A 24830-nucleotide genomic window follows, 5' to 3' on the forward strand; every position below is an offset into this window, starting at 1 on the left:
GCTTAAGCTTTGATGCGCTTGCGTCGCCGGTATACGTTCCCAATCCGCGTTGCCAGACGTAGATAGCAGTTGCGTCCAAACACGGCCGGGATTGTGGCACCAGGACCGGTATAAGCAGCGGTGGATCATCGAATTGCGTTGGGAAAGAGCCAGGAAGCCAGGAAAGGAAGCCGCATGACAGTGTGGCCTGGAACAAGAGCACTTGTGAGCAGCGCATGGTTACAGCTGTGTCGTGCCCGATGATGCTGGTGGCTGGCTCCAGCTTTAGCTTTGATGCGCTTGCGTCGCCGGTATACGTTCCCAATCCGCGTTGCCAGACGTAGATAGCAGTTGCGTCGAGACATGGCCGGGATTGCGGCAGGACCGGTATAAGCAGCGGTGGACCACCGAAGAGCGTTGGGAAAAAGCCAAGAAGCCAGGAAAAGAAGCTCCATAACAGTGTGGCCGGAAACAAGAACAGTTGTGAGCAGCGCATGGTTACAGCGGTGTCGTGCTCCTCCTCTCTTATGCTCTCTTAGACATCTATAATAATCTATTCATAGAAGAAACTCTACCGGACACTTGGAGAGTCGCTCGAATCATTCCAATTTTACAACCGGGTTACAGGCCCTTGTGCCTTGAATTCTTCCGCCAGTTAGTTTAATAATAATAATAATAATAATAATAATAATAATAATAATAATAATAATAATAATAATAATAATAATAATAATAATAATAATAATAAACTTTATTTCCATCAAAACGATGGAGGGGCCGTGGGTAAAAGCTGCTGAACAGCTTGACTAGAGCCCATGGTCCCCTCTACACGGCACTACAGGAGCATACATGAAACATAAAGAATCAAACAAAAGACAAACACAAGATTGCTTCGATTTAATGCATTACAAGGAAATGCATTAAAAGGGGAAGGCTGTCATCCCCCAAAGGGGGAAGATAGCTGATCCTCCCCAGCTGCCTTCCCCCTTTGCATAGCTCCCAAAGCTTTCTTTACTTCTTCCGGCGTTACTTGTGGGATTTCAAATTCCTATAGCCTATTCTCTCTTCCATTAACGTCGTGGGTGCCACTGGTACTGTATAAATTTCTATAGAACTCATCAGCCATTCGAACTATCTCATCCATATTAGTAATGATATTGCCGGCTATGTCTCTAAAAAAATGTCAGCAATATCATTACTAATATGGATGAGACAGTTCGAATGGCTGAGGAGTCCTATAGAAATTTATACAGTACCAGTGGCACCCACGACGATAATGGAAGAGAGAATAGGCTGCAGGAATTTGAAATCCCACAAGTAACGCCGGAAGTAGTAAAGAAAGCCTCGGGAGCTATGCAATGGGGGAAGGCAGCTGGGGAGGATCAGGTAACAGCAGATTTGTGGAAAGGATGGTGGACAGATTCTTCTAGAGAAACTGGCCACCCTGTATACGCAATGCCTCATGACCTCGAGCGTACCGGTATCTTGGAAGAACGCTAACATAATCCCAATCCATAAAAAAGGGGACGCCCAGGACTTGAAAAATAATAGACCGACCAGTTTACTGTCCGTTCCCTACAAAATGTTTACTAAGGTAATCGCAAATATAATCAGGAACACCTTAGACTTTTGTCAACCAAAGGATCAGGCAGGATTCCTAAAGGCTACTCAACAATAGGCGATATTCACACTATCAGTCAGGTGAGAGAGAAATGTGCGGAATATAACCAACCCTTATATATAGCTTTTATTGATTTCGAGAAAGCGTTTGATTCAGTTGAAACCTCAGCAGTCATGGAGGCATTACGGAATCGGTGTAGACGAGCCGTATGTCAAAATACTGAAAGATATCTACAGCGGCTCCACAGCGTAGTCCTCCATAAAGAAAGCAACAAAATCCCAATAAAGAAAGGCGTCACGCAGGAGAGATACAATCTCTCGAATGTTATTCACAGCGTGTTTACAGGAGGTATTCAGAGACCTGGATTGGGAAGAATTGGAGATAAGAGTTAATGGAGAATACCTTGTACCTTGAGATTCGCTTATGATATTGCCTTGCTTAGTAACTCAGGGGACCTATTGCAAGGCATGCTCACTGATCTCGGGAGGCAAAGCAGAAGGGTGGGTCTAAAAATTATTCTGCGGAAAACTAAAGTAATGTCCTGCAGCCTCGGAAGAGAACAGTAGTTTACAATACGTAGCGAGGCACTCGATGTGGTAAGGGAATACATCTACTTAGGGCAGGTAGTGTCGCGGATCCGGATCATGAGACTGAAATAATCAGAACAATAAGAATGGGCTGGGGTGCGTTTGGCGGGCATTCTCAAATCATGAACAGCAGGTTGCCATTATCCCTCAAGAGAAAAGTGTATAACCAGCTGTGTCTTACCAGTACTCACGTAGGGCAGAAACCTGGAGGCTTACGAAAAGTGTTCTACGTAAATTGAGGACGACGAAACGAGCTATGGAAAGAACAATGATGGGTGTAACGTTAAGGGATAAGAAAAGAGCAGATTGGGTGAGGGAACAAACGCGAGTTAATGACATCTTTGTTGAAATAAAAAAAAGAAATGGCATGGGCAGGACACGTAAGGAGGAGAGAAGATAACCGATGGTCATTAAGGGTTACGGACTGGATTCCAAGGGAAGGAAAGCGTAGCAGGGGGCGGCAGATAGTTAGGTGGGCGGATGAGATTAAGAAGTTTGCAGGGACGACATGGCCACAATTGGTACACGATCGGGGTAGTTGGAGAAGTATGGGAGAGGCCTTTGCCCTGCAGTGGGCTTGACCAGGCTGATGATGATGATGATGATGATGATGAAGGAAATCAATATTAAATTTGTTCAAAGACATAACATATCACGCGGCGCAATTCGCGAACTGTAGTACGACCTAAATCATTTCCACATTTCTTCAGAATATTAAGAAGTTTAGGCAAAATATACGATAGTGTACCCATAGAATAGTTAGCACGGGGAGTTACCACCTTCCAGAATTCACACTCACGTATAGTATAGGATGTGGGCTTTATTTCCAGCTTGGCTAGGTTGCGAAAAAAATGGCGATTTTCTTTTTATTCGCGCTTAAAGGCAACAATTAGTCTGTAGCTGTATAATTTAGATAGGCATTATATATGCTTTAATTAACAGAGTATGTATATGAGCATTGTAAGGGGCATAAAAAAAGACTAATTATCTTTTTTGTAGGATGTACCCTTTTGTTAAGTTAGTTACTGTGGTAGATCCCCATATTAAAAAGAAGTTAGAGAGGTGAGAGTAAAAAAGAGAACTATATATCAGCTATTCTTGCGCTGAATCGTAATATTGACCTACATCTGGATAAAATACCAACAAAACTTGACAGTGTAGTGCAAACAGAACCTAATGAATATCCCATAGCATATTTTGCGAAAACGTGGCCCCAAGAATTTTAACACTACTTACTGTTTCTATTTTTGGGGTACTGTACATAAGATCTATGTTCATATTTACCTGTTTTGATTTCGGTCTAAAAGCACAGCCTTAGTTTTGTTGGTGTTACCTCTAACTGATTTGCTACAGACCATTCCAGAAGTGTTACAGGAGCGGAGTTTACTATATAGTCAAGAGTTGAACGAAAGTTCGTCCGGTCAGGTAACATGATGATGAAGAAATTGCGGCCACTGACCAAGTCAAGGTGAAAAAACACACAGAGCCGTTTCGGGACCCGTACTATGCGCAGACTGCAGCTGCAGCTACATTAGTGAAACCAGCAAATTCACGAGAAGAATAAAAGATCACCCAAGGCACGTCTCCAACAAGAAAAAGTCTCGAACGGCCTTGCCGAACATGCCGATAATCGCAGTCACCCCATCGATTGGGAAAACGCAGCTGAACGCTGAAAAGAATTCGATGACGCGACTCTTGTTAGAATCTTCATTTATTAAAACTACTAACAACACTATCAACAGGACTGATGGAAATCTTCCTGCCAACTACACCCGTGCCCTACGTCACATTTTGGCATAAAAATGACTTGCGGCTCTCGCCCGCTTTTAGTGTGATCAAGGAACCCGTACGGGTCCCGAAACGTCTCTGTGTGTTTTTTCATCTTGACTTAGTCAGTGGCCGCAATTTCTTCATCATCACGGAGTTTACTATGTAGCTGATTTGCTCCCAGTCTGTATTGGAAAAAATATGCTGGCATCGTCGGCATAAATATACAATATATACCCGACACACACACACACACAGTTATATATATATATATATATATATATATATATATATATATATATATATATATATATATATATATATATATATATATATATATATATATATATATATATATATATATAGCGTCAGCGCATGTGTTTACAAGATTATTTATATCTATATTAAAGTTTGGCAAGTTGTTTATGCAAAGTAATGGAGAAAATGATTGACGCGCGACTTCAATTTTGTTGGAATGAAACGGATGTGTTGCTCAACTACTTAGCTGGTTTTAGAAAACAGAGATGTACAATGAATGCAATATTGGATATATTAACCTGTGGAGAACACGAACGTACAGGTGGAAACTTGACGAGAGCAGTATTCCAATACATCAAGAGGGCGTTTGACACTGGCAGTCCCATTCGTGTTCTGCTATAAGTATGTTAGAATTCGGAATGTCAGACAGGTCCTTGCGATGGATTTCTGAATTTTTATGAGGTCGCAAAATACTTGCTCAGACAGGTGAAGGAAAGAGTGCTGAACATGTTTTCCAACAGGGAGTACCACATACTCAGCCCTCTTCTTTTTAACCGCGTCGTGGCTGATTTAACAAGAATACTGCCATCACAATTAAGATGTTCACTGTATGCAGATGATGCGTGTATTTGGACATCTGTTTCTAACGTTCAATTACTTCAGATTACATTGCTAGACGGTATAAATATTATGAACCAATTTTTGAGAGAGAGAGAGAGAGAGAGAGAGAGAGAGAGAGGGGGAGAGAGAGAGAGACAGTTGAATGGTTCTATCACACGCAGAGACAGCTCTATTGCCCTTCACTCGGCAGCACTTAAATAATTTCACTCTTAATCTGCAAGGACACCCTCTAATTATTGTCCCACAGCATCGATTTCTTGGTGTAATACTTGGTAGGCAGCTACCTCGGGCACCCCACACAAAAAAACTCGAAAACGAAGTCAATGACTGTACTTCGCAGACTTGCAGGCACATCACATGGCGGATCAGTAACTTTGTTGGGCTTGTAGTGCAGCTTAGAAGGAGGAAGAAAGGAAGGTGGAAGGGGTAATGAAAAGGAACGGAGAACAGGGTTCATTTTCATTACCCCTTCCACCTTCCTTTCGTGCTCGTTCTGAGCTGCGCTACAAGACTAAAATGTGATGACATACCAACCCGCCACGCGGATCAGTAACGTCCATGCTCACTATGTACACTGCATTAATACGACAACAAATGGCATATTGCTCGCCCATCTTACACGGACTTTCCCACAAGTCAGTAGAGCGACTTCAAAGACTTTTAGCTTGAGGACTACGCATATGTCTAGGAGTTCCACGAGCGACGTCTTGCTGTCTTGTAATAGTTGACGCTCGCCAATCACCGTTTCCAGTTATGACAACTACGGAAACATGCCGGCATTATTTCCGTCTTCAATACAGCATAAAATTCCCCAATTTGCTTTAGTCATAATGAAACGAGATAGAAGTTATGCTCATAAAGAGACAGGTTCATTCAAGCTGCTCAACAACTAGCACTTTATCAGTGCTAGCAGGCGCCTTAAATTGTTCGTCACCATCTCCTCATATCAAATCAATAAAAAAAGAAAGGAAGGAATCTGTGTGACAAGTCCTCGCACCGCTGCTACACAAAGACGGCCTGTGCTGCCGGCCCTTCACGATGCGCGACTTTCCTCGAGGTTAAAAAAATTACGCATCCACCAGTGTTGTATCGCTAACCTCCGAAGTAAGGGCTTCAATTCCATAGCATCAGCAAGAGTGAGTACCGCTTGTTACATAGTTACAAAGGAGTAGTGTCGTTTGTTGGCATCGTAAGCTCCTCGCACCTTATCTACACACACCCGCCCCAACACGCACGCAAACTTATGCCCCCTCTATCGCTTCCGTATCAAGAATAATTGAATAGAATTAGTGAATAAAGTGTGGGTGACGAATACGCCGACAGCACATGAATGTTCGAAGCTGAACGTTTCGTGAGGGACCACAAAGGAAGCGAGTGGCTAGCGACAACACGTCTTTGCTGCAAGCTATTACAAAGCACATAACATCGACTTTGGAAGTTATTATTGTGCGCGGCTAGAAAAAATCTACTGCAACTGATCACACCCGCGAGAAATTAAGAAAATAAACAGTCAGACAGTGACTCCACCTAGGAACGTTACTGAGTCAGAAATATGACAAGCTGCTGCTTCAAACTGATTGTCAAATAAAAACTGAAGAGAAAAAGACACTATGAGCGCGATTTACTACAGAAGCAAAATTGTCGGCCAGTTTGGAGTGCATTTCTATTCCCACTTCTAGAACTAGCACCGTATACGCTGCTCGCAACGTTTCCACTAAGCGTAATTAGCTCAGAAAGTATTTTCCGTAACCTCTCGCGCTGCGGCTTGAGCTTCGTGTCGTCCATCCAGTCTATGATAGCGGCCAAAACAGAGGTTTGCTGAGCCGCACCGAGGCGTCATCCCTTGTAAATGCATAGGCTACGCAGGCAGCTGAAGCAACCGGTGGAAGCGCCACCACATGATCAAACATGGCGGCGTTCATGGGATTGGCCTGAAAATCGTCTATAGTTGTTGTTTTAACGATATTGAAGCAAATAAAAAGTTACGGCTAATGAAAGCAATTGTGCTGATGGCATTTTGAGTAGCCTGGCTGATTTGTTCATCACGGGAAAGGTCAACGTTAATATGCACTATCGCCCTCAGTATCAGCTACAACACGCGACCGCTTTGCCACGTGTTTTCGCGTTGTAGCTCATACTGAGCGCGGTAGTACTCCAAGAGACTATGTGCTCGCAAAGCGTCAGGGGCTACCATAAAGGGGACATGCAAACCGGGGTCATATTCACAAAAAAATCAGGCTCGAGGACAGATGTTTCAGACGGGTTTGAAGTTTCTCTATGAGTGACACAATCGTTTATACAAAAAGTCTCACTCTTGATTTAATATTATTTGGCCTTGCAGCTAATGTCCGAGATTGAGGTCCACTAGGTATCGAAGAAAAACTCGCCAACATTACAAACAGACTTGAGCTGTTAATCCCACTGGCTCAAAACGTAGGTGTCCTGCTTCCCATAAAGACTTCTATTGATGCCATTGAAAGTGCTGTTCCCATGCTTTGTGACAAATACGACGGTTTCATAAATAGACTAGACAAACGGTAGAATGCAATAGATCATCTCAATGAGCGATTGGTAAAGCTAGAAGCAAAGCCTTGTCAGGAAGTTAACAAGGTGACGAAGGAGCTCAATGAATGAGAGCAATATGAAAGAATGATAAACTGAGATAGTTATGGGGATGAACAGCAACCAAATGAAAATGTGCAGCATGTACGTAGTATGAAGTAAGAGCATCACTTGACCTGAATGAACTAACCGAGGCTGACATTAAAGGCTTACACTGATTACCAGTACGTCCAGGCACAGATGCTCGATTTATATTTATGTTGACAAAGACACGATGGAAAACGTAAGCCAAATTGCTGAGCGAAAGAAATCGCACGTCGAGCACCACGAGAAGAGTCTACAACAAGGCACTATTCTGCCTTTTGCGAAATAAGGCACAGGAAATGAGATGTCAATTTGTATGGGAAAGACATTGCAAACTCTTTTCCAGAAAACAAAAGGCTGAAATAGATTTGCGAAGATAACCTGAAAATGATTTCGTCAAAATAATTCGAGCGGTGTAGTGTACCGCGATGGACAGAGATCCAGACTCTATAGAGTAGGTAAATGACCACGTACTTGGAAACTGTTGAGTACATAAGACATTGTACGTGTTCCACCTGAATTGAAGCAGCTTAGGGAATATGACAGAACAGCTTCAATTGTGGTTTCAAGAGTTGTCTGCTAAATTTTGTGTACCTTCTTTTATTGAGACGTTGTTTTCCTGCAAAATTGATGTTTATTACTTTCACGGATGCCAGTACTTTGGTTTGCTTAGAAATTGAAAAATTGGGATTGTATTTCTCTTTGTCTAAATAATGCCGTGAATTCTACGCTGTTCCAGAATACTTTTCCATTACTAGTTATTATGAGATACGTACTCTAACTTGTTCCAATACTATTATGATTGCCATATACAAGCCTCCCTCGGGTAAAACGCGTTGTTTTATTGATTTTTTAGAAAAAATATATACGTATGTGTCACATTCAATGTCAAAGTCAATGACTGTAGGTGACAGAAACATTGACTTGATGTCCAGAGGCTTTGCTTCAAGTGTGTACCTCTGCACTATATTGTCTTAAGCTTATTAAAGCTTAAGGGTAACGTGAATCACGCCAAACAGTGGAAGTTTGATTGATGTCTGTTTTTCTTATGTGGCAAGCAACTCAGTATCTGCACTGTTGGCACTTGGTGTTAGTTACCATTTACTTTATACTTCGTGTTTGGAGTGGATACGTGCTAAATTTCAAAAAATCTGTCAAACATAAGGCTAGAAGAATCAATGATCAAATGATAGCTACTTTTCTAGACGACACCCGCCGTGGTTGCCCAGTGGCTATGGTGTTGGGCTGCTGAGCATGAGGTCGCGGGATCGAATCCCGGCCACGGCGGCCGCATTTCGATGGGGGCGAAATGCGAAAACACCCGTGTGCTTAGATTTAGGTGTACGTTAAAGAACCCCAGGTGGTCAAAATTTCCGGAGTCCTCCACTACGGCGTGCCTCATAATCAGAAAGTGGTTTTGGCACGTAAAACCCCAAATATTATTATTATTATTTTCTCGATGAGATAATAAATTTGGACTGGTCTGTTGTATTTAATGAAACAAACGTAGGCGTTTTTTTTTTATCCTTAATCGCATCATTGCCTATCGCTATGCAAAAGCATTTCCAGCCGATGTTTGGAAACAGTGAAAGAAGGCAAGGAAGCCTAGGATGACAGCGGCGCTTTATAATAGCGTAAAAGAAAGGAACATACTTTTTGAGGAATTTCTAGTTGTAAATGATCCAGAATACCTTAAAGAACACAAAAAGATTGAAACAAACTCAAGTATTAGAACGGCGAAAGACAGATAATACACATGCAGTTTTGAGTCAGCTGACCAACCTCATGCATTTTCGAAAGTATTTAGGGAGGTGAATAATGCTCCTCATAATGTAGTTCCAACTGAATTGGAAATAGAGGGAGTGATGTGCTCTGGACCAGAGCTGTCGAAAAAATTTAATGGGCACTTTTTGCCTTGTGGCTTTACGAACAGCTCACCTAAAATTCAACAGGACACTACAAGCAATATTAAAATAAACGCGGGAGGCAACGTCTACCTCAAGCCTACAGACGAGTTTAAAATCGCAAGCATCGTTAATTGCGTGATTGCCCATACTGACTTCGGCACCACACGAACTAAAGGCAGGCCCGATTGAAGCTATAAGTTCATGTACAGCTGTTCCACTTATTCATGCGTGTAGCTGCATTTAACGTGATGGATATTTGCCCTGATGAACTAAAAGTACCACGTGTCAGAGTTTTCTATAAAGGTGGTGCAAATAGTCCTGAACAACTATCGTCCTATTTCGGTACTGCGTATGTCTGCTCTATGTCCGGCTACATGGCTTTTTACAATACACCCTGTAGTACCGCATCAATTCAGATTCCAAAGGCAAAAGTCCACGGAATTAGCTTCGCTTCAGGTGAAACAAAAACTTGAGAAAATCTTGGAGAAAAAAGTAGAGATGGTAGGAATCCTTAACTTGAACGATGCTTTCGACTCGGTGAAGAATAATATTCTGCTGAAAAGAGATATTATGACATGAGGGGAGAATCTCACAAACTTATTAATTACGCGAAAATCCAGCGTCGTTGTCGACGGCGGCACTGAGCAGCGGTGCCACAAATGGTGCTGCTGTTAACAGCGCAAAATGTGGACAAGAGACGAGACGAGAAGACACCACAAGCGCTGGTCCGGGAGATAATTGACGCAGCCGAGATTACCAGACTTCGTGACCAATGCGTTAGCACGCCGTCCTTGTTACTGACAAAAAAGAACTTGAGCTTTTGCATGTGCAAACACTATCTTGAGTGCAAAAAAGAAAAAGTGCATGTTTCACATGATGTGCGATCACGTGACTGCGACACGTGTGGGCAATGGTTATAAGAAGCCATGTTTCTTTTAAAAATAAACGCTGTTGAAAGTCAGCGCTTGTGGTGTCTCATCTCGTCTCTTGTCTACATTTTGCGCTGTTAACAGCAGGATGGAAAACCAACAAGCCCAAGCTGCTATTCTAGCACAAATGGTCGACGTCGCAAAGAGTAAAAACACATCAAAAGATGTTCGGATTGGCGTCCAATTTCTCAGAGAGGTTCCTGTAAACAGAATAAATTTATGGCTTCGAAAAAAAAATCCGGCACATTTCGGTGAGAGTCCTTCGGGGTACGAGACGAGCCCGACACCACGGTGGCCACTTTCGCTTGCTGACTCAGGTGTGGCAGGTGACGGCGCAGCAAATGGGGCGGCGCCACATCATGAGTGTATAAAATGAGCTCGTTCATGACGTTCCCAAAAAATGGTACAATGTTTTCGCATTCCGACTCGTAAGCAGTCTTACGTGTCGATGCCCATTTTTTTAAAGAGCTCCTGGGCCTAACGTAAACAATTTCTTGCCTTAAGCGATACTTCCCTAGACCTTTGCAAAGTACCGACAGGAGTACCACGACGCTCCATTGTATGGCCGCTTCTTCTTGCTTCTTTTTTTTTGCTATATATTAACGAGATACCTAACATTATTCATACACAAGAAATACTGCTTTTTGCTGACGACACTATCGCATTCTTTTCTGGTGATAATCTGTGTAAACTAGAATCAGGGGCAAATGTGTGGCTAAATCAACTGTCACGTTGGCATAATGCAAATGAATTGCAGCAGGATACTGACAAAAGCAAGTTTATATTATTCACAGCATGAAATACTCCTCTCCCAGGCAATTTTAATCTTTGTTTTCAAAGGAGCTACTGTAGCTCATGAGCAGCAGTAAAGTTTTATACGTAGTTTTTTATTAGCGCTTTCCCTGAAATGAGCACGTCAATCATGCCATTCTGAAGGTGTCAATGGTTAGTGAGGCAGCGTGGAAGTTACGTAACCGAATTTCCACCAGGTTTAGGACCGCCTTGAATTTTGCGATATTCCACTATCACTTGCAGCATTGTTTGCACGTTTGCGGCAGCACATCTCAGTGGAATCTGCAAAAGTTGTTCTTACTAGCAAAAAGGGCAATTAGAGATATGGAGGATCTTATTTATGCTGATATCACCCGATAATATTAGTCTAAATGCCATATAAAAGGAGTGGATGAGCTGAACAAGAGGAAACTTGATATGTATATTTAGGCACAAATTAAGAAACAGTGTCTCACCTTTCAGCAAACATACTTTTTTGTCAATGAAAGTTATAGATTCAGAATAATTAACTGTAAACCCCTAAGTTAAGAAAAAAATATTGATTTCAATCCCTAATGTACCAAATACCTAGCTTTTCAACTAAACGCAAATGCATTAATGAATCACTAAAGACATCATTGCTACCATTAAATCGAAAATTTCTGAATTTACTGGTACCTTCGGTGTAAGTACGTAAGGTGTACCGAACTTTTTTTATTGTATGTGCGGTAAACATACGTTTCGATTAGCCTTTTCGTCTCCATGATTGACGGACAAGCTCTGATTGAACATTTTTGCATATGTTTTGTATATTTGTAAAGTGTTACAGGTATTGCAAGATTGTGTGCATATTCGTACGCTGCCTATGTGTTTTGATGAAATATTCTGTGCATTTTTTGTCAATGAATAAACTTTGATTACCTTTTTGTCTCTTAAAGATCAGCGCTTGATTGTTTTGACGAATTGCTTACTTTGACTCTTGTTTAAACCAAATGAGTTCTGAGTTTATCATGTGTTCAGTACATGTGCTCATTGTTGCTCTACTTCATCTATAGAAAGCATGAGGTCGTGAACCTAGTCAGATACAGTGAGCGCCTCAACCAAACAAACAAATAAAAGGGGAATTCAGTGACACTCCACGGCAATTTCTAGGCGAAAATTTTCTAGCCAGATGCTCTACGCGAACATACCGCTTTTTGTGAGAACCAACGAGGAGTGATTAAGCCGTGTTCTGAGAAGTGGCGTTGTGCTCCACTTTACCGAGTCGCGGCAGTACATCCATCTCTTATGTAAATACGTCAGTTAAAGTAGCCTACAAATCTTACATAGCGAAGAGAATGGTCAGGATGGCGTTCTTGAAATGTTGTTGTGGGGTCGTACTCGCAAGTGGGCACGGCGGACGCAGCCTGGCAATGTCACTGACCAGAAATCTCCTCTGTATTCTGCAGCTCGTCGCATCTACGGAAGCAAGTGGCTACACGTGTCCGCAAGCTGGTGGCATCATCGACACCTATTGACTACGTCCTGATTATTCCGCCTACAAGATTGCAACGACAGCATTACCTGACAACGTGACTCTGCTAGCAACGCCACCTGGCAGTCGTGGCGTGACGTCACCTCACTGTACATCTATAAAGCAAGCACCTCACGAGTTCATCTTCAGTGGGCACGGCGGACGCAGCCTGGCAATGTCACTGACCAGAAATCTGCTCTGTATTCTGCAGCTCGTCGCATCTACGGAAGCAAGTGGCTACACGTGTCCGCAAGCTGGTGGCATCATCGACACCTATTGACTACGTCCTGATTATTCCCCCTACAAGACTGCAACGACAGCATTACCTGACAACGTGACTCTGCTAGCAACGCCACCTGGCAGTCGTGGCGTGACGTCACCTCACTGTACAGCTATAAAGCAAGCACCTCACGAGTTCATCTTCAGTGGGCACGGCGGACGCAGCCTGGCAATGTCACTGACCAGAAATCTGCTCTGTATTCTCCAGGTCAGTAGTCCTTACGGCGATTCATTGCACAGCGATTGTCGTAGCATTATTGTCCTGCCGTGCCCACGGAAATGTCTCGATCTAGCCTATGAGTGTGTTCATGTTTGTAAGCTACTTCTTTATGGCGACATTGAGAGCAACCCTGGTCCAACACAGAAAGAGCTGTTTGAACAATTACTAGAGGGGCAAACTACTATTCGTAATGATATTTCCGAAATTAAAGCTCAACTAGCCAACGCCGAAAAAAATGATTGGTAACCTTCAACAGATACTCACTAAAATTGAAGAAAAACTTTCAGAAGCTTCTCCTGCTCATGATGATCAGGTTGGAACCACCCTTCAATCATTGGAGCATGTCATTGATTTACAGACAAAAAAATTAACAGATCTGGAAGGCCGAAACAGGCGGTCAAATAAAATTATTCATGACATAGCTGACATCCCCGATGAAATTGAAGCGCTGCTTAAGGAAAAAATTATCACTGAGGCAATTAAAGATAAGTTGAAAGTGGAGTGCCATTCCATTGGCCGCATTCACAGACTTGGCCGAAAAGGTACTGACCGTCCAGTTATCTTATATCTCCAGGATTTCAATGAAAAGAAACTGATATTTGATAACTGTAAAAGACTTAAAGGAACGAGCATAAGCATTAGGAACGATTACTCACAAGCTACACTAAAAAAAGGAAGCTTTTGTGGGACAGCGCGCAAGCTGAGAAACTTGGGGGTAAAAAAGTATACCTGATTCATGATAAACTTAAGATTGGTAAAGATATTTTTTTCTGGGATGAGGCAAAGAACATGCGCGTAAAAATAATGAATAAACGCTCCTCCCAAGAATGCGGCAAACACTTGCGTATTATTAACCTAAACGTTCGCAGCGTCCTAAACAAAACAGAAAATCTTGAAATTACTTTGTTGGAGCACAGACCACACATTGCAGTTATAACGGAGATGTGGCTGCGGTCCGAAATAGGTGACGAGGATGTGTTCCCACCCTGTTATCAAGTATTCCGCAAGGATAGGAATTCTAGGGGAGGCGGTGTTGCAGTCCTTATTAAACACCATATAGAAGCTGTTCTACTAGAAGACGATAAAAGTCTCGAATACTTATGCATAAAAATCACGTACTGGGGTCACAAATTTCTTTTGTACGAAAGTTACAGACCTCCCGATGCACCACCTGAATATCTAGTCAAGCTACAAGAAAGCATGTCCCAATTCCAGTCAAACAAATTTTTACTTGTGGGTGACCTGAACTTACCTGACGTCATTTGGGAGCGTTTGCAAGCACTTTCACGGAACAATAAACATTTAAACAGCATGCTTAACATAATGCTAACGCATGACCTAATTCAAGTCGTTCAGGAGCCAACACGTGTGCAAGGACCTTGCCAATGTTTGCTTGATCTGGTATTTTTGCCCAGAATGGTTAACTGAATATACCGTTGCAGTTGTAGAAGGTATATCTGATCATCTACTTGTCAGTATTGATATATCTATAGCCTCTTCCACCCCATCTGAAAAACCTGTGAAGCGTTCCTTCAAGGACTACTCACGCGCAAATGATGCAGCCATAATAGAACATATGGAAACATGTCTCACCGACTTTAACGACAATGATGTGACAGCACTCTGGAACCGTTTTAAAAACATGTGTAAGTTCTGTATTGATAAATTTGTGCCTGATAAATGCAAACTAGTCCGCAAATGAACACCGTGGATGACACGTGATATTATCCATATGACCCGCAAGATAAAAAGGTTAAAGAAAACACGATTACAACCTGATCGAGTTAAAGAAATGAAAGAAAACCTTGCGCGTGCAGTATGCACCTCAAAGGAACACTATTTCAATGTAGTGCTACCAAACTTTATTGTTGAACAGCTGGAAAAGTCCTGGAATTACTTGAGCGAAAAAAAGAAGCCAGTAGCACAAATCTGCATCGATGGTTCAATCATTACCGATCACAGGGAAATTGTGAGTCACTTCAATTATTATTTTCATAGCGTATTTTCTAACTGTGGCATTAGTTTATCTAGACACAAAACGTTTCACCCATCCGAAGCTAATTTTATTTCATACCCTGGCTTAGTTTCGATGCTAGTTAACTTAAAAACTAAATCTTCTTGCAGTCCTGACAACCTTCCGAACATTTTTTTGAAACGTTATGCTGAAACTATTGCAAGGTTCCTTCTTATTATATTTCATGCTTCATTGCTTGCTGGAAAATTACCGGATGACTGGAGAGCAGCCAGAGTTGTACCCGTATTCAATAATGGCGACTGTTCATTGTTAGAAAATTACCGGCCAATATCATTGACATCCTCATGTTGCAAACTAATTGAACATATTGTTGCCAATCAGATTAACGAATTTCTAGATAAACATTCAATACTGTCTAATTTTCAACACGGATTTAGAAAAGGCTATTCAACAGTTACACAGCTTGTAACCGTAATTCATGCCTCGATAAAAATGGTCAAATTGACGCCGTATTTCTTGATTTTAGCAAAGCCTTTGATACAGTTCCACATGACAAATACTAAAACTTAGACATCTTGAGCTCCCTGAAATATTAATCGCATGGATAACAAACTACCTAACAAATCGCCGCCAGTTCGTGGAAATTAATAAGCAACTGTCTCGCTGTCTTCCGGTCACCTCGGGAGTTCCTCAAGAAAGTGTCCTAGGGCCACTGCTCTTTTTACTCTATATAAATGATATTACTACTTCAATCCATCCCAGCGTGCAAATTAGGTTGTTTGCTGACGACTGTGTGCTTTTTAGGGAAATCACTTCAACCAACGATCAAACTGATTTAAATGCTTCTCTAGCTGGCATTACTGATTGGTGCAAAACATGGGGAATGCGGCTTAACGCCGAAAAGACGGTCTTTCTTCGCCTCAGTCGTCAGAGAGCTCCACTAACCTTTAGTTACACGTTAGGTTCGTTGCCCTTGCAGGAAGTAACAAAATATAAGTATTTGGGCGTCACAATTACAGACAACTTATCATGGAATTTACACATTGATAATATCGGTTCTTCAGCCTTGCGTAAATTATATTTTTTGCGACATAAACTTATAAATTCCCCACCTAACGTAAAACTGCTTGCTTATTATTCATTAATTAGACCGAAACTTGAATATGCATTTGTTCTTTGGGACCCGTTTACTAAACAAAATATTAATTGTCTCGAAAGGGTAAAGAAAAAAGCCGTACGATTCATATATTCTAACTTTTCTCGCTATGATTCCCCCTCAAAAATAATGCGTGATAATGCCATCGAAGTCCTTGAGAAGCGTAGGCGACACTTAAGAATTCGATTTCTTACCATGCTTATTAATGGAGGCTTATCAATTAATCCTGCATCGTATCTGTTCCGTACAACGTCTAGGCTTACTCGACACCATCATCCGAATTCACTAACACCTTATTTTGCACGGACGGATGTATTCAAGTTGTCTTTTTTCCCCGAACTATAACAGACTGGAATAACTCGTTGTTGCCCGTTTAACTTGATTGACTCATTGTATTACTGTTGTGTCTTACCACCTTACTTGATTGAATAATGCATTGTAATATTGTTGTGTTTAACCACCCTGCTTGGACCTGTTTTAGGTCTGCAGTATAAAATAAATAAATAAAAGTAAAAAAATAAAAACTTATTACTCTAGAACTATGCGTAACAGCAAATTGCAGCTAATATTTTCGTTGTGAATTCGGCCCGAGATATTTTCAACTGCTTTTTATGTTGCCACTTTGCCAGCAAGTAGCGAATATTACGACAGCATATTTAACCATGCAGGCAACGCTGGCGAATACCTAGAGGGCCACTATGGGGCACTTCTTCACGGTATGTATTCACGACACGTTCTTACGCTAGCATTCGTCGTGAGAGGAAATTCTATCCAATGCTGGACAAATTGTTAGCGAACGCGGCCAATGGCGAGGACGAAAGAATGGTTTTCCGCATTTGGCGCCACGTTTGGCAAAGGGCTGAGGATTGTCCGTTGCGATAAATATTGAGATATTTTTATGAAAACAGCTATTTATAACTGTTGTGACAGCATCATGTCAATCAATTCGCTACATTTTATCCAATGACTTACTATCAAACGGCGTTGAATGTCTTCCTGCAGGGCAGATATCGCATTGTGTTGTCCCTTCGAATGTAGTTCATCGAAGGCACGGATAATGAATAGCTAACGACGTTAGATTTGCCAACTTTCTTTGGAAATGTAGCCACAACTATAGACCCGGAAGGGCTAGTATGTTAACGCGACAACTTTCACGGTTGTATTTGAGTTATAATGAATTCCTAGTTTATCTCACTTCATCCTATGCGACATTTGTAGAACACTTTCGCACTATGCTATTCGAATTCTCCTCGGACGCAAACCTAAATACAGACAAATATCGCGGGCGTGCAAAGCTAATAACGCCGGTAAACTTCGTGGCTCCTTCATGGCACCTTTCTGGCCTTTATTACAGTGAAATCGTCGTCGTTAGTCCACCCACACTTACGTTCAGAATATGTAAATTATACAGAAAGCTTCCGTTTCTCTCAAGTTGACTCAGAAGTTAAGAATATTTTATTAACACTGCTTCGCCATTTTGAGCGGCTGCAAGAGGAAGCCTTGGTTCATAATCTTCTATCCGAAAACCAAGGAAAGGAGAAGTCGTTTTTCTTGACAGCTGTTGCACTTATTTTGACTTTTCTTGAAGCGTCGAAACTCTTCGTGCCAAGAATTGACTTGGTTCAGTATAGCGAACTGAAATACAATAGGTGGAGAATGTATGGGCCACACAATGCTTACTGCACAGTTCATGCTGCGTGAGAATAGCGGGAGGATTGCGTAAGTATCCCAAGCATTGTTGATTATCTCGGAAGACAAGCTGCGCTACTGCTTAAATTTAGTCGGATTTGCAATGTGCTGACGCCGAGCTGCGGCAACTAGTGCCGCGAAAGCGGTGTGAAGAGGTAGAAATCAATGAATAGGAAAGTGCACTTTGTCAGACTGCATTTTTATTTAGCGTCCAAATTCAACGTAGTTCGCTTCATTGTTGTCTGCGTTTCACATGAACTTGCCGGTTATAAATAAGGGATAATACGTCATGGGAGTTCGTCTTGAATTTTCACATTGGTGGCGCCAATGCTGTCCTACGCTTGCCTCTGTTGTATGCGCGAACGGCTCGTCGTCTATAATTATAAAGGTGTAATTGAAATTGAAAAAGAAACACCAAATCTTTTCTTTAGCAATATTCTTAGCAACGCTGGAAACCAGTCATGTAAGAGAAATATTGTGCTGCTATTATATTACAGCGCTTTCATGCCAGTTACAAAATTCAGCCCCGCCAAAGTCGATGAGCCGTTTGTAGACTCAAATGTCTTTGACTACAAGGAAGTCATGTGTCCTGTGCTGTCCTGTGCTTATCTTTGTTGAAAATTATGTCGTGTCTGTAGTGTAAATGGAGAGGGGGAAAATGTTGCAGTGTGTTTTTTTTTTATTCACGAACTCATGGGCCATTGTAACTCATTGTAACTTTAAAGCTGCACCCGAAGATCGGCGTGTTCTGATCCCATGGGAACCGACTGAAAACATTCGAGCTGTCAACCCATCAGCCTTCTTTTTCAGCCAAAATGTTTTCAATTTGCTGGAAGATACTACACAAGATAATCAGTACATCAGTATGCCAAGCGTATTTCTTTTTTTTGTAGACATATGGTGTTAACGCACAAAGAAAAGCAGAAGGAGGGGTGAAGTCACGTTCACTGCTGGCAAAGCGTAAGGTTAGGCTGGAGAGTAGGAGCGGCAGCCCAAGAATATGTTTTGATATTTACAATGACTGGTCGTGCAAAATACGCCTTTTATATGAATGTAATGTCAAGCCAATATCTTCCTCTGAACATTTGGATGAATGTATGCCCTACCAACATTTCTCGGGCTATTCAGAAATGTGCAGCTTAATTTTAGATGGAATAAGCTTACGCTTGTTTTAATGGTCATTGGGAAATATGACATTTTCTCAGCCGCGTGCCGAGCCATTGCCGCTGAAGATATACCAGTATTGTCACGTCGTACACTGGTCCCCCACGGCATGTACCATGAACCTGTGCTCCCCGTGCAGGCAAGCACGTTCCAGTTGTATCCGCGGCGGCCGCATTTCGATGGGGGCGCAACATACGCCCGTGTTCCGCGGATTGGGGACATTATTGTCATCCCCTGGTGTTAAAAATTATACCGGAGTTTCTGACTACGGCGTGTCTAACAATGGAATCGTGGTTTCGGCGCGTAAAGCTCGAGAACTCAATTCAACGTTTCATTTCTCCATGCCAGTACATAACATTGATGCACATCAGCTAATAAACGTGATGTACCTACATGAGAGCAGTCAGTATGCAAATGTGCTTCACTATTTTTTGACGCCCGCGAACTGGTAAAATACGATTGTCAACAGTGCAGTCGAGCGAAGGGCTCGAGTAGTCGCGGATGGTTTCGACACACAAACAGTTTCCTTACTTCCGCAGATTGTTAGCTGACGCTTGCTTTACCTTTGGCAGCAATGCATAATTTTTGGTGAAAATTTCTTTCACCACTATGACAGTGACGTTTGAACCATTAGGAAGTTGAAAGACAGGGAGAGAAAGAAATGGCCGCATCTTATGGCAGTTCGCGCTCGATGCATCATGTCAGGAGCGCCATTCGTACCGATGAATCTAGTCCTCACATGCCACGGCAGTGGTGGCGTCACTGTTACACAGTGCACAGGGGTCCTGTAACTGAGGTTTTTAGCGCACGAAAAGGGACGAAAGACAGTGGCGAAAAGAGGACACGTTTGTGTCCTCGTTTCGCCACTGTCTTTCGTCCCGTTTCGTGCGCTAAAAACCTCAGTTATGGAATACCAACACGCCCTAACCTACGCTCTTTCAGGGGACCTGTGTTTATTTAGTCCTAGTCGGCGCTGACAGTCGGCTCTTGAGATGAGCTGAGATGCAGAACACCGGCGACGTGACACCACATTTGGGTGCCTCTGCGTAGGATGTGCACAAAAAGTATTTTGCAACTGCTCATACTTAGTCACTGCGTCCCATGTCATATAACCATATTGTGACGTGTAAGGCGAGTTAAAACAGCTACTTTAAGCTTGTAACATATGAATTTATAAGATATATTTGTGCAAAGGTTCGTAAACGCGAGCGGATGCGAGTATCACACTCTATGAGCACGTGGGGCGATGTGCTGCACACACGTTTTGTGTGCATTTGGCTTAGAATTCTCGTGGATAGGCATAACGTTTTAGCTAGAAGAACTTCCGAAAAATATATACTTCTTAACACTGAACCTATCCTAACCTTGTCCGCCCGTCTGGCTCAAACTTAAGTACGCCGGATCTGCCTTTTATCTACTTTATATGCGATGGTACAAAGTTGTTGTCAGGCACAGGCTAACATGGTACAGTTGTGGCACCGAAAACGCCGATAGCTGCTCGTTCCAAGCTTAAACGAAGAATATATTTCGATTTATAATGCTACACTGCCGATGTAATCACTGATTGGTCGCTGATGTCATTGTAAGGAGGCCCAACACCAACCGCAGAGACTTTTCTGCTTCGGCTTTTGAATGCGTGAGTAAAACTATAATGGCCATATCGCATCTGTGATACAACACAATGCGTAAGCCTACTACACACTGAAAATATTATACAGAAAACAAAGTAAACTATTGCACATCAAACTACTATACAGAAGAATACAAAGAACGCACCTAGTTGAATTTCAGTGTTTATTCTCAGTGTCTCATGAAGACAGGAATTTGAAAAGTCCCGTAGTTATTGGCACTATTATGGACATCACTCTGTGCACATGGCCTGCGGCCAACCTAGCTGCTAGTGTCCTCTCGGCGAGTGATTTCGCGCTCCTCACAGCGAATCGAAACGACAGCGTAAGCAGCCATGCGACGCGACCTGGCGCCGCTGTCAGCCCGAGTGAAATGGCAAGTCACTCGTGAATTGTGATTTCGCCTCTCCGGTCTTCGCGAATTTCTCCTAATCTTCCTAGGCGACCAGTTCCCGGACAGTGTGTGGAATCCTGTGATAATGGTTGCTACGACGCGCGGGTGCAAACCGAGGCCGATGATAGCCATCGCGACCTCATTTCTTTAGCGCGCGTAGATTACCATGGTAACGCGTTTGAATCTGTCATCCGGCGCCCAATAATGCTGCGCTGTGTCAACCTCTAGCCATTGTACCGAATCGGGGACTTCTGGCAGGGAGGCCGAAAGATCGCGAGACCTGTAGTGGGGGGCGCAACTTCCGTACTACCACTGTCAAGGATGGAATTTTGTTTCGTAGAAACGCGCACCTGTCTATCTGTCGTGCCACCGCGCCGTGCAAAAGCTGACAGCTGTGCTGGGTAGCACTCGGCGTCAAGGAAGACGATATCCGTAACGCTTTCTCTACCAACCATCTTGTGAAAGGCGCTGCTAACTACGGGACCGACGGAATCAGTTAAGCTGATGGATCAAGTCTCAGTCTAAGCTGGTATACGAAAAAAGTGTCTCCACGTCTGGTTACCTTGAATTTCTTTGGCGTTAACTGTAAAATGTATTATTTGTTCAACGTTAAATACATATAAAATATTTGTCTCGACTGCAAGAATAGGTTCAAGCAATCAATACAATGCTTTCCAGCGTGTACGCTTAAACTTTTTCATGTATTTAAGAAACGCTTTGAAGAGAAGTTAGAGGCAGATCACGCTAAGGCAGATGACGGTTTGGGTGCTAGAATGGGGCTCAGGTCCTAGTCATGCTTTAGAGAAACATATGTACAAGTAACATTTCGGAATATAAATCACTGAATGGCGCTCATAGCTCTACCTTCTTAACTAGCCTATGATGTCCGTGGTCACGTCCGGCGAGAATTTCGGATGGCCTGTTCCGACAGCTTTGTTGAGGGGCACAGACAACATGGTGAAAGTCTTTCCGCATCTTCAGCCTGTTCATTCCGTTGCCAGTAATTTGGGAACATGAGACTTCTAACGCAATAAGCGAAAGCTACAGTGCTAATGTAATTCCGTTTCTTTCCGCTCTTAGTCATTATCCGGAGAAATAGCCAGCCTACATTATCTGCGGAATCCGCCAGTCATGAAAGGTTGGCAGTGGCATAATATAACTGAGCGGAAAGCAGCGCCGCACTATACGGAGCACCGAAGCATCGAATGCGGATTGAGTAGTAAAAACTGTTAGATCATTATTCGAGAATTGACTATTACAAGTTCTCGAACATTTGTCTGTGCGACTACTATTACGAGCAAGAACAATTGTTGCATTTTACAAGAAAAACGTCTGCTGCAAATAGAGACTCTTCCAAATCATTCTGCTGCAGGAAACATATGGTTGTGTTGCAGACGAAGCAGTTCCTGAGCGCACACCCGGAAGAGATTATGCACATAGTTGCGGAGTTCTTATATTTGGAAATTTCGGATATTCACACACCTCTGAGACTAAGGGATATTCGAATCATACTGAAGTCTTGTGATTCCGTTAGCAAGAGGTTAACTACAGGAAAATTCCGCGTTGTCTGCTGCAATTAAAGAGCGATGAGAGAAAAACACTTTTTCTCTAATAGGGGTTGCCGCCAGATGATGTCACTTAGGTATGGCAAAATGTTGCAGTGAACAGTGATTTCATCCGAAGAGAGCGCACAGGTGCTACATCCCTATACTGGGTGTAATAGCTAAACTTAGCCAAGGTTTAAAAATGGTTCGCGGCTCTAATAGATGGCTCGCACTGACGTCATTCCAGATGCCATGTTGGAGGACCCGCACGATGCGAAGCTTCACGTTGGCGTCACGTGCAAACGCCAGCAGCGTTCCCTAGCCACCTTTCTGTCACATTGTAGCAGGTTACCCGTTGCAATGACTATGACAAACTTACGTCATCCTAGCCGCCAAGTTGGAGAACCAGGACGATAATAAGCTGTGTCGGTGACGTCACGTGCAAGCTGTTTATAGGAAGACACGCGTTAATGCACGCTGTCTGCTACAAATTGTCACGCAGCAGCGGCGGTGAAGAACACTGTATCAAAAACAGTGCATCACAAAACTAACTCCTTATTGGGCAAACTTGGGCTTCTTGTGCCCCTAAAAGCAAGTAACATTCAAAGCACAACGATAGCGGTGATCACACCCGGTGATCGTCGACAAGCTGATCAGCGGGTCAAGCGCGTCGACTTTTATACACGAGTCGTCGAAGGTTCTAGCGTGATCGCTGGCGCTTGTGTACCTTCCAGAAAGTGCAACGTTATGGGCAACCAGCGCTGAATCTTCGCCTGCCAACAGTAGCACCGTAACGAACAGCCTAGGTGCGGGCGGTGGACACTCTTTTCAGTTGCAAGCGCTGCAATTTCGTGCCAGCAAATTCGGCTATAATCTCGAGACACACTTTTCACGGCTCCTCAAATGACAGGAAACCAAGGAGCTGGGACGCGGCAGCGCATGCGCTGAACGCAACGCGCATGCCATTGCTGGGCGAATCGGGTTAAGCAAAAGTAGATACAGTCACGCGTCGGTTATCTTCAAATGTTGTGCCATCTTCGTAGACTCCCTCCTGGACGGTGTCAGCATATTTCAGTTGCACATTAAAACTGTCGTATGGCGCCTCCTGGCCAGCGCTGGTTCCCAATTCGCGTCGCGGGTACAATCTGATCAGGTTCACCGAAAACACACACAAAACATAGAAACTACGATAACATTGTAGTAAGTTCGAAATCATGCAAGTGCGTCTTGATTTTAGCGATAACTTTAACTTGTTAACGGGTGAAACGCAGTCCCCGGAAAAAAGACAAGTGCACGGGACCGTGTGAAGAGGATCACGCAACGTTCTCGCGTTGTTTAGTCGCAGAATAATGAAGATTACTTAGTGAGCTTTGCAAGTCTGAAATTTGGAAGAAAAAAGAAACTTTAAATGAGGAAGCAGTAGAGCAAGTAAGAAACGCCTGATGCAGCTGCATTAAACTTCCCGCCAAACGCGCCATTATTTTTCCGCATTATAACAAAAACCCGCGGAATATAAAAAAAATAATCCGGGGATATGTTAGCACTTCTTATGAGTTGTGAATGCGAAAGCATTATAGTCCAGTTGAACCCCGCTGAGCGGTCCTGCCAGTTACGAAGTCCTCGAGGGCAGGCGATCGCGTTGAGACACATCCTGGATAACACAAGGCCGGTACACTTGGATCTTTGACGTCATGCTGCCTTGCCCGACTGCCATAGAATGTGATGGGGACGCTCCCGAGTAAGGCGCGGTGATTTGCGCGTCGCCGTTTCACGCCACGCCGGGTTTACAAAGGAAATTTCGGCGCACGTAGCGTGATGTCATAAAGCAGCATGCCCAAGCCTGCTAGCTAGCAGGCGCTGGTTTAGCCCAGTGGGTCAGACACACAGCTTATGAGCGCGGGGCTTCGTCGGCTCGAAGCTCAATCCCTCCAACGTTCTTCCTTTCGACATTATTGTGTATTGAGCAAATTATGGTAGGTCAAAAAAGAACCGACTGCTTGGTTTGAGGTGAACAAAACAACTAAACTTTATTTCGATAGCGATGCCCGTTGCCGAGTGAGTTCGGAGGAGTACAGGGTTGCCCGTTGACTAAAAGAATAAGGCTAAAGTTTGCAGTTCCTTCATATTCCCCTCGGACTGAGCTTCAGGTCATTCGTCCATGTATTCCGTGGGGTACAACAGT

Source organism: Dermacentor variabilis, unplaced genomic scaffold (genome assembly GCF_050947875.1).
Source record: "Dermacentor variabilis isolate Ectoservices unplaced genomic scaffold, ASM5094787v1 scaffold_13, whole genome shotgun sequence".
NCBI classification, from domain to species: Eukaryota; Metazoa; Arthropoda; class Arachnida; order Ixodida; family Ixodidae; genus Dermacentor; species Dermacentor variabilis.